The sequence below is a fragment of the Pristiophorus japonicus genome, unplaced genomic scaffold, assembly GCF_044704955.1.
Source record: "Pristiophorus japonicus isolate sPriJap1 unplaced genomic scaffold, sPriJap1.hap1 HAP1_SCAFFOLD_312, whole genome shotgun sequence".
In the NCBI taxonomy this organism is placed as follows: domain Eukaryota; kingdom Metazoa; phylum Chordata; class Chondrichthyes; family Pristiophoridae; genus Pristiophorus; species Pristiophorus japonicus.
The window spans coordinates 329902-342111 of record NW_027252911.1 but is presented as its reverse complement, the minus strand read 5'-3'; the positions used below and the strand labels follow the sequence as shown (position 1 = coordinate 342111).

The window sequence follows — 12210 nt, the reverse complement described above, 5'->3', positions numbered from 1 at the left end:
CTGAGAGCTACGCTCCTCACTGTCGGCGGCTCGTTGGTCTAGGCGTATGATACTCGCTTTGGCATTATAATAATTGAAATGCGAGAGGTCCCGGGTTCAAATCCCGGACGAGCCCTGCCAACCTTTTGTCAAAAAACGACTTCTCAGCCGGACGACATGTGAGAAAACTGACATGTTTCAAATTAAAACGTGTGATTGCACTCCGTTGTTCACACAGTGTACAAAAATCCTGGAGATTCCCAGGAGCACAGTGAAACTCCCCGAACTGAGTAAAGTTCATGTTTCTCAGATGTGCTCGGCTCTGCGTCTCATTGGACAACATAAACCCCGGTTTGATTCCGGCAAATACTTGATCAGTGTATCTTCCTTTCTGCACGCATGAGCTCACCTCCATAGGGATAAGCATACATTCAACGTCAATCTTAAATTCAACGTGAAACAGACTCTGCCCTGAATATGAGTGCGTCCTGTTTCTCTCGCGCTGAAAAGATGTGAGAAGCTGGCTTTGGATTTATTCCCTTGGCTGCCGAATTTAAACCGTGCAGGAAATCAATCCGGGGTGGCCAAGCTGCCTGGTCTAATTAAAAGGCGATCAAACCCTACATTCCAGGCAGGTTATAGTGTTCTGGCCTCAACATTCGGTTCAACGTATCGGATCATAAGCACCGCTCCCATTGTCTGTTATGGTTCTGCTGTTCACACTAACACCTCCTCTGGTCCATCCTTTGTTACTTTATTGCCCGCTTACCACTCACTTTGCCTTTTTGCATTGTGCCATTTATTATTCAATTACTCCTACGCTCCACTGTATCACAGGCATTCCCTTTTGTCCTTCCTCGCTGCCTATTTTTCCAGGCGCTATTTTCCAGGATAAATCTGTAAACTTTTACATTTTTCTTAAAATATCGGAATGATCATCTGACTGAACGTGAGCCCGGGAAATTCATCCACAGAATGTTCACGGCCTGCTGAGTTTTACAGAATGCTTTGTTTTTGTTCATTGTGTTTCTGTATCCCTTTTAAGGTGATGTGCTGGTCTGCCCGGGGTCATTCTCTGTCTCTCCAAAATGGTGTGCTATCCGTATCGGATCATTATCTATCTGTTTAAAAGGAATGTGCTGTCTGTCTCGGATTTCAAATTTCAAATTTCAAAAACTGCCTTTGGAGAGTGCAGAATTTTTAGTTTGTTGGTGTGTTTGTGTAAGTGAGAGAGTGCGTGGAAACGTTCTGCGCGATCTTACTGTGCATTTCATGACATGTGAGGAAAAAATGCATTACATGCAACTTGAAGCCACACTGATTTGATTCAACACGCATTCAGGGACTGACTGACAGGAGAAGAGTCTGCTGTGGGATTTTGCTATTCCACATGTGAAAGAAGGCAAATTATATAAGTTAGAAACATAGCGATTTTAGCGAGAGCTTGCGGATGGGCTGTGTGACATGATGAGCTCATTCCCCCTTATTTTCAAATACAAATCAAATCAAGACAAGACAAGACATGACTGACTGACTGACTTTGTTTATATAAATTTCTGTATCAATATTTATATATGCATATATTTACATACATTCCCTACTTTTTAACTTTCACAATAAATGTGCTTTTCTGTTCTGCCTGCATTGACTCTATTACATTTGACCTCTTTCACAGCACAGGCAGCTTCTGTCTGATCCTGCAGAAAAGCACTCGCGACTTTAAAAGATGGCCTTTGTTTCCCACATCTTCCTTCGTGGCTTGTCTTACACCATGGGCTTACTGTGTTTTGGAATTTACTGACTGCACACCCTGATTTCCAGTGCATTTCATGCAGTCGCACAGACTTCGTTCAATCAAAAATATATAGATTAAGAAACAATTATTTATTTATTTCAATCAAATCAAATTCAATTTTTTGCAATAAAATTGTAAATTTATTTATTTTCTTATTATAATAAATATATATATGTTTTAAATTGTCTTTTTGTCTGGGTTGGTTTTATTTCCCTCCCTCTTTCCTGCTTGTCTATTAAATGTGGCTTCAACAACCGTCCCAGTCCCGCGTGCTCATGAGAACCGCGCTCATTCACGCACAACACAATTAAATTCAGGAATGATAGAAATTCCAATTTATTCTTCTGAAAGGGAACTGCTGTCCGTGAAGGGCAATTCTACAGCTGTGTAAGAGGGATGTGCTTCCTGTCCAGGATCATTCGGTGTCTGTTTCAACGGGATGGTTGTCAGTTCCGGTTCATCAATTGCCCCTTTAAAACGTATTTTCTCATTATCCGGATCATCCTGTACATTTAAAAAGGAGTGTGATTATCAGCTGTGATAACCGAATTGTTAAACTGTTGTGTTTCAAGATACATTGACTTTGCCTGTGTCCGTGTACATCCATATCGCAGCGCATCTGTTCATTACTCAAAATTTGCTCATGTTTTCCGATATCCACTCCTTGATGTAATCCTTGTCCCAAATTTGCTCTCAATATAAAAAACAACAAATTATGCACCGACGGTAGCGGCCGCGTGGCCTAAAGGATAAGGTGTCTGATTTCGATTGTAACTGTGATCTTATCAGATGATTGCAGGTTCGAGTCCGGCAATGGTCAGCTATCGCGCTTTGTGAAATTTTATATTCTTTGTTTTGATTCTGCCTCAAAACCAACCATCTCGGACAGTCACTCACCTGAAGTAAAGGAAGGCTGTGTGCTTTAAGAAGCTAATGGCACATTTTCATCACTGTCGATCTGGTTGCACGGGCAAAACAAGTGGTGAAGTAGATTTTCGTGCATATTATTTCTGTTTGAATGCAAAAAGTAGGGGATGGATGTCTGACTTTGCAGTCAATAGGAGACAAGGTGACTGACAGGTTGAAGCAATGGACTGCTGATCCAGTATGCCCCCAGCTTCGTCGTTATTGTGTTAAACATTTTCCCCTAGTTTTTTTATTCAATCACATTTATCCTCATTGCCAAATTCACCTTTTACTGAAAAGGATGCAGCTCGTTGATGAAGTAATGTCACAAAAAATAATCACTTCATCAAAGGGAAAACATTAGCAGAACGATGGAGAGGGGGACTCATGAAATCGGTCTCTGAGAGTCAGCACAGGCACGATGGGCCGAATAGCAAACTAACGTCAGAAACTGAGAGCTACGCTCCTCACTGTCGGCGGCTCGTTGGTCTAGGGGTATGATTCTCGCTTTGGGATTATAATAATTGAAATGCGAGAGGTACCGGGTTCAATATCCCGGACGAGCCCTGCCAACCTTTTGTCAAAAAACGATTTCTCAGCCGGTCGACATGTGAGAAAACTGACATGTTTCAAATTAAAACGTGTGATTGCACTCCGTTATTCACACAGCGTACAAAAATCCTGGAGATTCCCAGGAGCAAAGTGAAACTCACCGAACTGAGTAAAGTTCATGTTTCTCAGATGTGCTCGGCTCTGCGTCTCATTGGACAACATAAACCCCGTTTTGATTCCGGCAAATACTTGATCAGTGTTTCTTCCTTTCTGCACGCATGAGCTCACCTCCATAGGGATAAGCATACATTCAACGTCAATCTCAAATTCAACGTGAAACAGACTCTGCCCTGAATATGAGTGCGTCCTGTTTCTCTCGCGCTGAAAAGATGTGAGAAGCTGGCTTTGGATTTAGTCCCTTGGCTGCCGAATTTAAACCGTGCAGGAAATCGATCCGGGGTGGCCAAGCTGCCTGGTCTAATTAAAAGGCGTTCAAACCCTACATTCCAGGCAGGTTATAGTGTTCTGGCCTCAACATTCGGTTCAACGTATCGGATCATAAGCACCGCTCCCATTGTCTGCTAATGGTTCTGCTGTTCACACGAACACCTCCTCTGCTCCATCCTTTGTTACTTTATTGCCCGCTTACCACTCACTTTGCCTTTTTGCATTGTGCCATTTATTATTCAATCACTCCTACGCTCCACTGTATCACAGGCATTCCCTTTTGTCCTTCCTCGCTGCCTATTTTTCCTGGCGCTATTTTCCAGGAAAAATCTGTAAACTTTACATTTTTCTTAAAATATCGGAATGATCATCTGACTGAACGTGAGCCCGGGAAATTCATCCACAGAATGTTCACGGCCTGCTGAGTTTTACAGAATGCTTTGTTTTTGTTCATTGTGTTTCTGTATCCCTTTTAAGGTGATGTGCTGGTCTGCCCGGGGTCAATCTCTGTCTCTCCAAAATGGTGTGCTATCAGTATCGGATCATTATCTATCTGTTTAAAAGGAATGTGCTGTCTGTCTCGGATTTCAAATTCCAAATTTCAAAAACTGCCTTTGGAGAGTGCAGAATTTTTAGTTTGTTGGTGTGTTTGTGTAAGTGAGAGAGTGCGTGGAAACGTTCTGCGCGATCTTACTGTGCATTTCATGACATGTGAGGAAAAATGCATTACATGCAACTTGAAGCCACACTGATTTGATTCAACACTCATTCAGGTACTGACTGACAGGAGAAGAGTCTGCTGTGGGATTTTGCTATTCCACATGTGAAAGAAGGCAAATTATATAAGTTAGAAACATAGCGATTTTAGCGAGAGCTTGCGGATGGGCTGTGTGACATGATGAGCTCATTCCCCCTTATTTTCAAATACAAATCAAATCAAGACAAGACAAGACATGACTGACTGACTGACTTTGTTTATATAAATTTCTGTATCAATATTTATATATGCATATATTTACATACATTCCCTACTTTTTAACTTTCACAATAAATGTGCTTTTCTGTTCTGCCTGCATTGACTCTATTACATTTGACCTCTTTCACAGCACAGGCAGCTTCTGTCTGATCCTGCAGAAAAGCACTCGCGACTTTAAAAGATGGCCTTTGTTTCCCACATCTTCCTTCGTGGCTTGTCTTACACCATGGGCTTACTGTGTTTTGGAATTTACTGACTGCACACCCTGATTTCCAGTGCATTTCATGCAGTCGCACAGACTTCGTTCAATCAAAAATATATAGATTAAGAAACAATTATTTATTTATTTCAATCAAATCAAATTCAATTTTTTGCAATAAAATTGTAAATTTATTTATTTTCTTATTATAATAAATATATATATGTTTTAAATTGTCTTTTTGTCTGGGTTGGTTTTATTTCCCTCCCTCTTTCCTGCTTGTCTATCACCTGTGGCTTCAACAACCGTCCCAGTCCCGCGTGCTCATGAGAACCGCGCTCATTCACGCACAACACAATTAAATTCAGGAATGATAGAAATTCCAATTTATTCTTCTGAAAGGGAACTGCTGTCCGTGAAGGGCAATTCTACAGCTGTGTAAGAGGGATGTGCTTCCTGTCCAGGATCATTCGGTGTCTGTTTCAACGGGATGGTTGTCAGTTCCGGTTCATCAATTGCCCCTTTAAAACGTATTTTCTCATTATCCGGATCATCCTGTACATTTAAAAAGGAGTGTGATTATCAGCTGTGATAACCGAATTGTTAAACTGTTGTGTTTCAAGATACATTGACTTTGCCTGTGTCCGCGTACATCCATAACGCAGCGCATCTGTTCATTACTCAAAATTTGCTCATGTTTTCCGATATCCACTCCTTGATGTAATCCTTGTCCCAAATTTGCTCTCAATATAAAAAACAACAAATTATGCACCGAAGGTAGCGGCCGCGTGGCCTAAAGGATAAGGTGTCGGATTTCGATTGTAACTGTGATCTTATCAGATGATTGCAGGTTCGAGTCCGGCAGTGGTCAGCTATCGCGCTTTGTGAAATTTTATATTCTTTGTTTTGATTCTGCCTCAAAACCAACCATCTCGGACAGTCACTCACCTGAAGTAAAGGAAGGTTGTGTGCTTTAAGAAGCTAATGGCACATTTTCATCACTGTCGATCTGGTTGCACGGGCAAAACAAGTGGTGAAGTTGATTTTCGTGCATATTATTTCTGTTTGAATGCAAAAAGTAGGGGATGGATGTCTGACTTTGCAGTCAATAGGAGACAAGGTGACTGACAGGTTGAAGCAATGGACTGCTGATCCAGTATGCCCCCAGCTTCGTCGTTATTGTGTTAAACATTTTCCCCTAGTTTTTTTATTCAATCACATTTATCCTCATTGCCAAATTCACCTTTTACTGAAAAGGATGCAGCTCGTTGATGAAGTAATGTCACAAAAAATAATCACTTCATCAAAGGGAAAACATTAGCAGAACGATGGAGAGGGGGACTCATGAAATCGGTCTCTGAGAGTCAGCACAGGCACGATGGGCCGAATAGCAAACTAACATCAGAAACTGAGAGCTACGCTCCTCACTGTCGGCGGCTCGTTGGTCTAGGGGTATGATTCTCGCTTTGGGATTATAATAATTGAAATGCGAGAGGTCCCGGGTTCAAATCCCGGACGAGCCCTGCCAACCTTTTGTCAAAAAACGACTTCTCAGCCGGTCGACATGTGAGAAAACTGACATGTTTCAAATTAAAACGTGTGATTGCACTCCGTTGTTCACACAGCGTACAAAAATCCTGGAGATTCCCAGGAGCAAAGTGAAACTCACCGAACTGAGTTCATGTTTCTCAGATGTGCTCGGCTCTGCGTTTCATTGGACAACATAAACCCCGTTTTGATTCCGGCAAATACTTGATCAGTGTATCTTCCTTTCTGCACGCATGAGCTCACCTCCATAGGGATAAGCATACATTCAACGTCAATCTCAAATTCAACGTGAAACAGACTCTGCCCTGAATATGAGTGCGTCCTGTTTCTCTCGCGCTGAAAAGATGTGAGAAGCTGGCTTTGGATTTAGTCCCTTGGCTGCCGAATTTAAACCGTGCAGGAAATCAATTCGGGGTGGCCAAGCTGCCTGGTCTAATTAAAAGGCGTTCAAACCCTACATTCCAGGCAGGTTATAGTGTTCTGGCCTCAACTTTCGGTTCAACGTATCGGATCATAAGCACCGGTCCCATTGTCTGCTAATGGTTCTGCTGTTCACACTAACACCTCCTCTGGTCCATCCTTTGTTACTTTATTGCCCGATTACCACTCACTTTGCCTTTTTGCATTGTGCCATTTATTATTCAATCACTCCTACGCTCCACTGTATCACAGGCATTCCCTTTTGTCCTTCCTCGCTGCCTATTTTTCCAGGCGCTATTTTCCAGGAAAAATCTGTAAACTTTACATTTTTCTTAACATATCGGAATGATCATCTGACTGAACGTGAGCCCGGGAAATTCATCCACAGAATGTTCACGGCCTGCTGAGTTTTACAGAATGCTTTGTTTTTGTTCATTGTGTTTCTGTATCCCTTTTAAGGTGATGTGCTGGTCTGCCCGGGGTCATTCTCTGTCTCTCCAAAATGGTGTGCTATCAGTATCGGATCATTATCTATCTGTTTAAAAGGAATGTGCTGTCTGTCCCGGATTTCAAATTTCAAATTTCAAAAACTGCCTTTGGAGAGTGCAGAATTGTTAGTTTGTTGGTGTGTTTGTGTAAGTGAGAGAGTGCGTGGAAACGTTCTGCGCGATCTTACTGTGCATTTCATGTCATGTGAGGAAAAATGCATTACATGCAACTTGAAGCCACACTGATTTGATTCAACACGCATTCAGGGACTGACTGACAGGACAAGAATCTGCTGTGGGATTTTGCTATTCCACATGTGAAAGAAGGCAAATTATATAAGTTAGAAACATAGCGATTTTAGCGAGAGCTTGCGGATGGGCTGTGTGACATGATGAGCTCCTTCCCCCTTATTTTCAAATACAAATCAAATCAAGACAAGACAAGACATGACTGACTGACTGACTTTGTTTATGTAAATTTCTGTATCAATATTTATATATGCATATATTTACATACATTCACTACTTTTTAACTTTCACAATAAATGTGCTTTTCTGTTCTGCCTGCATTGGCTCTATTACATTTGACCTCTTTCACAGCACACGCAGCTTCTGTCTGATCCTGCAGAAAAGCACTCGCGACTTTAAAAGATGGCCTTTGTTGCCCACATCTTCCCTCGTGGCTTGTCTTACACCATGGGCTTACTGTGTTTGGGAATTTACTGACTGCACACCCTGATTTCCAGTGCTTTTCATGCAGTCGCACAGACTTCGTTCAATCAAAAATATATAGATTAAGAAACAATTATTTATTTATTTCAATCAAATCAAATTCAATTTTTTGCAATAAAATTGTAAATTTATTTATTTTCTTATTATGATAAATATATATATGTTTTAAATTGTCTTTTTGTCTGGGTTGGTTTTATTTCCCTCCCTCTTTCCTGCTTGTCTATCAGCTGTGGCTTCAACAACCGTCGCAGTCCCGCGTGCTCATGAGAACCGCGCTCATTCACGCACAACACAATTGCATTCAGGAATGATAGAAATCCCACTTTATTCTTCTGAAAGGGAACTGCTGTCCGTGAAGGGCAATTCTACAGCTGTGTAAGAGAGATGTGCTTCCTGTCCAGGATCATTCGGTGTCTGTTTCAACGGGATGGTTGTCAGTTCCGGTGCATCAATTGCCCCTTTAAAATGTATTTTTTCTCATTATCCGGATCATCCTGTACATTTAAAAAGGAGTGTGATTATCAGCTGTGATAACCGAATTATTAAACTGTTGTGTTTCAAGCTACATTTACTTTGCCTGTGTCCGTGTACATCCATATCGCAGCGCATCTGTTCATTACTCAAAATATGCTCATGTTTTCCGATGTTTTTGATGTCTCAGTGTAAGGGCTCCCTGGATTTGATGCCTCAGTGGAAGGGGTCCCTGGATTTGGTGCCTCAGTGTAAGTGTTTCCTGTATTTGGTGCCTTAGTGTAAGGGGTCCCTGGATTTGATGCCTCAGTGTTTGGATTTGGTGCCTCAGTGTAAGGGTTTCCTGTATTTGGTGCCTCAGTGTAAGGGGTCCCTGGATTTGATGCCTCAGTGTAAGGGGTCCCTGGATTTGATGCCTCAGTGTAAGGGGTCCCTGGATTTGGTGCCTCAGTGAAAAGGGTCCCTGGATTTGGTGTCTCAGTGTAAGGGGTTCATGGATTTGGTGTCTCAGTGTAAGGGATCCCTCGATTTGATGCCTCAGTGTAAGGGGTCCCTGGATTTGATGCCACAGTGTAAGTGGTCCCTGGATTTGGTGCCTCAGTGTAAGTGCTTCCTGTATTTGGTGCCTCAGTGTAAGGGGTCCCTGGATTTGATGCCTCAGTGTTTGGATTTGGTGCCTCAGTGTAAGGGTTTCCTGTATTTGGTGACTCAGTGTAAGGGGTCCCTGGATTTGATGTCTCAGTGTAAGGGGTCCCTGGATTTGATGTCTCAGTGTAAGTGGTCCCTGGATTTGATGTCTCTGTGTAAGGGGTCCCTGGATTTTATGTCTCAGTGTAAGGGGTCCCTGGATTTGATGTCTCTGTGTAAGGTGTCCCTGGATTTGATGTCTCATTGTAAGGGGTCCCTGGATTTGATGTCTCAGTGTAAAGGGTCCGTGGATTTGATGTCTCATTGTGAGGGCTCCCTGGATTTGATGCCTCAGTGTAAGGGGTCCCTGGATTTGGTGCCTCAGTGTAAGGGTTTCCTGTATTGGTGCCTCAGTGTAAGGGGTCCCTGGATTTGATGCCTCAGTGTAAGGGGTCCCTATATTTGGTGCATCAGTGTAAGGGGTTCATGGATTTGGTGCCTCAGAGCAAGCGGTCCCTGGATTTGGTGTCTCATTGTAAGGGGTCCCTGGATTTGGTGCCTCAGTGTAAAAGTTCCCTGGATTTGGTGCCTCAGATTAAGGGTACCCTGGATTTGGTCTCTCAGTGTAAGGGATCCCTGGATTTGATGCCTCAGTGTAAAGGTTCCTTGGATTTGATGCCTCAGCGTAAGGGGTCCCTGGATTTGGTGCCTCAGTGTCAAGGTTCCCTGGATTTGATGCCTCAGTGTAAGGGGTCCCTGGATTTGGTGTCTCAGTGTGAGCGGTCCCTGGATTTGGTGCCTCAGTGTAAGGGGTCCCTGGATTTGATCCCTCAGTGTAAGGGCTCCCTGGATTTGGTGCCTCAGTGTAAGGGGTCCCTGGATTTGATGCCTCATTTCCTGTGGTCCCTGGATTTGGTGTCACAATGTAAGGGAATCTTGGATTTGTTGTCAACAGCACCTCGTCATTGGGACTGATGACAAACCTGCAGCCCAGCAGCGCATTCAGCACAGAAAAATATCATTAAAATCTATTCCCAATTAACACTAACCCATAGTAATTCACCAGTAACAGTCCAGTGCCTGCAAGGAACTGCTGCCCCGCATTTCGCTTCAGTGGAACACAGTGCAAAACATTTTAAAAGAAAAATAAACCAATCATAGTTCAACAAATGCAATTAATGGGCAGTAAATCCCACTGATTCATACACCTCCTTCACCCCTACTCTCCAACTCCCCCTCGCCAACTATTCTTTCACCCCTACTTACCAAACCCCTCACCCCAACTCCTCTATCACCCCATTTCTTTCAAACCTTCACCCCAACTCCTCTTTCACCCTACTCTCCAAACCCACGTCCTCCAACTCCTCTTTCATCCCTACAGTTTCATTTTCAACATCACTTACACAAGTCATCCACACTGGAGGTAAATCTAGGATCTTCTGTGTGATGGTGAGGTGATCACTGGACAATAAAGTGCAGAGACTGATGGATGGCTGCTCATTACCCTCGGTGATAGTTAATCCCCTTTCCCACTGAATACTCTGGACAGACGGTCACCTTGGTAACGGAATGGTCATTGTGACATCACTTTCTATCCAATAGCACACAAGACAATGCGTCATCAATAAATGGCAAATGAATTATCACTCTTCAATTACATTGTAAATAATAGGAAATAAAATGCTGGAAAATAACTGGTGCAGATAATAGCTTATCTCTATCAAACATTAAGAATGATGTGTTTTATTTACACACACACACAGCATTGACTCTGTGTGCATTCTTTTCAGTTGTTCGACTTAACCTGATGCAATTTTATTTCTTCGGAGTTTAGGAACCGCGGGAAGCCATCAGGCGGTGTTTGCTGTTTCAGTATCTCAAGAGATAGCGCGCAGTTGCTCCTCCCACTGCCCGGGGGAATCGGGTAGCTATTTAAACGGACAGGGACTCTCTTTTCTCTGCCTATTTAAACTTAAAGGAACAGTCCAGTTCATCTCAGAGTGTTGGCGGACTTCACGAACCGAGCTACCATTACCATTCGCTCCCTTCTGTACTGTGCTGTGATTGTAAAGCTGTCTATTTCAGTGACTTGAGCCTTTCCAAAATGTCACATTGTTTTTATAATCCATTTGACTTGCTTGTTTTATTTGTCAAAATTTCAGAATTGTGCAGTTTGACAAAGGTTTTGTTTAAAGGTAGAGTAAAATTAGTTTCAAAATATTCTTTCTAACCCTCCCTCAGCTCCCAAATTTTAGAATACTCGGCAATACTGACTGGGAAGGTGCCAAGTTCGGTCCTTGATCTGGGCTGTTAGTTGATCTCAGCCAAGGCAGCAATTCACGGGTTATAGTTGTCCTCAGTACCACTGTGCTAAATATGAGTAAAATTTAGCCACTGCAATTGATCTTAATACTGATCCAGTATGTGTCGCGTGTGTCTTTCTGCTGGATCTGACAGCAGCTGCTTGTGCTGTGAAAGAGGTCAAATGTAATCGAGCCCCGTGCAGGCAGAACAGAAAAAGTACATTTATTTTGGAAGTTAAAAAGTTGGGATTGGATATAAATATACATATATTTAAATATACAAAGTCAGTCAGTCAGTCATGTCTTGTCTTGTCTTGTCTCGTCTTTTCTTGATTTTATTTCATTTGATTTGAATTTGAAAATAAGGGTGGAGGATGTCATCATGTCACACAGCCCACACGCAAGCCCTCGATAAAATCGCTATATTTCTAACTTGTGTATTTTCCCTTCTTTTAGATGTGGAATAGCAAAATCCCACAGCAGATCCTTCTACCGTCAGAGAGTCCACGAAGGAGTGTTCAATCAAATCAGTACGGTTTCAAGCTGCATGTAATGCATTTTTCTCACATGATAGTAAGATCGCACAGCACGTTTGCACACACACTGGCTTACACAAACACACACGCAAACTAAAATTCCTGCACCCTCTAAGGCAGTTTTTGAAATTTGAAATGTGAACTCCGGGACAGACAGCACATCGCTTTTACACAGACACAGAATGATGCGGGTCTGATAGCACACCATTTTAAACAGATAGAGAATGATCT

At 42.5% G+C, this 12210-nt stretch overlaps 1 non-coding gene across 1 annotated transcript; it reads left to right on the top strand.

The window, feature by feature from the left end:
- The first annotated feature begins 6289 nt into the window (after positions 1-6289).
- Positions 6290-6377, top strand: trnap-ugg (transfer RNA proline (anticodon UGG)). The gene is given in 2 exon segments: positions 6290-6325; positions 6342-6377. It is a non-coding gene; the product is annotated as a tRNA-Pro (tRNA).
- The last annotated feature ends 5833 nt before the right edge of the window (positions 6378-12210 follow it).